The sequence below is a fragment of the Pan paniscus genome, chromosome 11 (genome assembly GCF_029289425.2).
Source record: "Pan paniscus chromosome 11, NHGRI_mPanPan1-v2.0_pri, whole genome shotgun sequence".
NCBI classification, from domain to species: domain Eukaryota; kingdom Metazoa; phylum Chordata; class Mammalia; order Primates; family Hominidae; genus Pan; species Pan paniscus.
Genome location: NC_073260.2, coordinates 42,657,475 through 42,660,592, shown reverse-complemented (window position 1 = coordinate 42,660,592; position 3,118 = coordinate 42,657,475).

Genomic DNA, 3,118 nt, shown 5'->3' with positions numbered 1-3,118 from the left:
TTCATGCCAGTTGTGGTGTTAGCACAGGGGTGGGACGCTGATGAGCGCAGGACTGTGTGCACCCTCTGTGTGTATTCATGCTGGTGGTGATGGCCACTCAAGGTGGGTGTATTAGTCTGTTCTCATGCTGCTATAAAGAACTGCCTGAATACTGGGTAATTTATAAAGGAAAGAGGTTTAATTGACTCACAGTTCAGCATGGCTGGGGAGGCCTCAGGAAACTTGCAATTATGATGCAAGGGGAAGCAAACACGTTCTTCTTTACATGACAGCAGGAAGGAGAAGTGCCAAGCAAAGGGGGAAAAGCCCCTTATAAAACCATGGGATATCATGAGAACTCATTCACTATCACAGGAACAGCATGGGGATAACTGCCCCCATTATTCAGCTACCTCCAACTGGGTTCCTCCCATGACACAGAGGGAGGAGGTGCCACATTCTTTTAAACAACTAGATCTTGTGTGAACTCAGAGTAAGAACTCACTTATCACCAAGGGGATGGTGCTAAACCATTCATGAGTAATGTACCCATATGATCCAATCACCTCCCCTTCCAGGCCCCACTTCCAACATGGGGAATCACATCACAACATGAAATGTATTGTGTGTGTGTGTGTGTGTTTTTTTTTTTTTTTTTTTTGCTTATTATTCTTTTTACAACATGAGATTTAGAAGAGACAAACATCTAAACCATATCACAAGGTATGCCAATAAGATCATTGGCAGAAATTTTGGAGGCCAGAAGGCAGTGAGTTGATATGTTCAAAATGCTGAAGGAAAAAAAAAAAACCCTGTCAACCAAGAATCCTATATCTGGATGGAGATATGTCAGAAAGATGAATGACTAGATGTTCCTGGTGCTTTTCCCAAAGAGGGAGCTGCAGCTGCACCCTGTCTCCATGGCCTGAGCTGTTATGGTGCTATGACATCTTAGAACTGGAGCCACTGCTGCTCTGTGCTCTACTTCGGGGACCTTAGAAGACACTGTGCCCTTCATTCCTGGGGCTTGCTGCCACTGCATCCCATACCCCCAGAGCCTGGGTTGCACAGTGATACACCATTTTTAAGCTGAGTTGCTGCTGTACCCCACTCCCTGGGGCCAGACTAACACACAGCTGCTCCATCCTCCTGGGTCCCAGTTGCTGCTGTGTCTGGCCTTTCTGGTCATGAGTGGAGTCTGTGCCCTGCCTTGCTGGGAATCAGAACTGTGGCTAAGTGATGCAGCCCCACTTCCTGGGGCTGAGCTGACACAGTGCCCCACCTCTTTGGAAACTGTAGCCGTGGCTATGCTGTACAGCCCCACCTCCTGAGGCTGAAGTGTCATGGTACCCCGTGGCTACCCAGAAACCAGAACCTCAGATGAGCTGTGCAGCCCCCACTCCCCAGGAACCAAAACTGCAGTTGTGTTGTGTGATGCCTCTCTAGAAACTAGGTTCACTCCCTGCAATCTGAGCTGCTGAGGTGCTCCACCTGGGGAATGGAGTCATCTTTGTGGCACCTGCCTCTTGGGACATGAACTATAGCTGTGCCCTGCCACTCCAGGGTACTTGCCGCCACTGTAGCCTGTCTCCCAGAACCTGGGCTACTATGATGTTCCACTATCCCAAGATTTGGAGTCACCATTGTGTGGTGCCCTGTTCCCTGGGGCCTGAGTTGCCACTGCACTGACACTCCTGTGACCTAACTTGATTCTCTGCCCCACACTCTGCGGCATGAGCCTCTGAAGCACCTGTTCATTCCCTGAGCCATGTCACTACTGCACTCTGCCACTCAAAGTCAAAGAGCTCATGAACAATTAGAAAACAAAATACAAAATGGCAGTAGTATATCCTCACCTATCCATAATAACCTTGAATGTAATTGGACTAAATTCACCAATCAAAGGACATAAAGTAGCTGAATGGATAATGAAATAAGATGCAACTGGAGGAGCCAAGATGGCTGAATAGGAACAGCTCCGGTCCACAGCTCCCAGCGTGAGCGACGCAGAAGACAGGTGATTTCTGCATTTCCATCTCAGGTACCAGGTTCATCTCACTAGGGAGTGCCAGACAGTGGGTGCAGGCCAGTGGGTGCAGCACACCGTGCGCGAGCCAAAGCAGGGCGAGGCATTGCCTCACTCGGGAAGCACAAGGGGTCAGGGAGTTCCCTTTCCTGGTCAAGGAAAGGGGTGACAGACGGCACCTGGAAAATCGGGTCACTCCCACCCTAATACTGCACTTTTCCGACAGGCTTAGGAAACGGCGCACCAGGAGATTATATCCCGCACATGGCTTGGAGGGTCCTACGCCCATGGAGTCTCGCTGATTGCTAGCACAGCAGTCTGAGATCAAACTGCAAGGCGGCAGCGAGGCTGGGGGAGGGGCGCCCGCCATTGCCCAGGCTCGCTTAGGTAAACAAAGCAGCTGGGAAGCTCAAACTGGGTGGAGCCCACCACAGCTCAAGGAGGCCTGCCTGCCTCTGTAGGCTCCACCTCTGGGGGCAGGGCACAGACAAACAAACAGACAGCAGTAACCTCTGCAGACTTAAATGTCCCTGTCTGACAGCTTTGAAAAAAGCAGTGGTTCTCCCAGCACACAGCCGGAGATCTGAGAACAGGCAGACTGCCTCCTCAAGTGGGTCCCTGACCCCTGAACCCCGAGCAGCCTAACTGGGAGGCACCCCCCAGTAGGGGCAGACTGACACCTCACACGGCCGGGTACTCCTCTGAGACAAAACTTCCAGAAGAACAATCAGACAGCAGCATTCGCGGTTCCCCAAAATCCGCGGTTTTGCAGACACCGCTGCTGATACCCAGGCAAACAGGGTCTGGAGTGGACCTCTAGCAAACTCCAACAGACCTGCAGCTGAGGGTCCTGTCTCTTAGAAGGAAAACTAACAAACAGAAAGGACATCCACACCAAAATGTGGATGTACATCATGTTTTGTACATGTACATGGATGATGATGTACATCATCATCAAAGACCAAAAGTAGATAAAACCACAAAGATGGGGAAAAAACAGAGCAGAAAAACTGGAAACTCTAAAAAGCAGAGAGCCTCTCCTCCTGCAAAGGAACGCAGTTCCTCACCAGCAACGGAACAAAGCTGGACGGAGAATGACTTTGACAAGTTGAG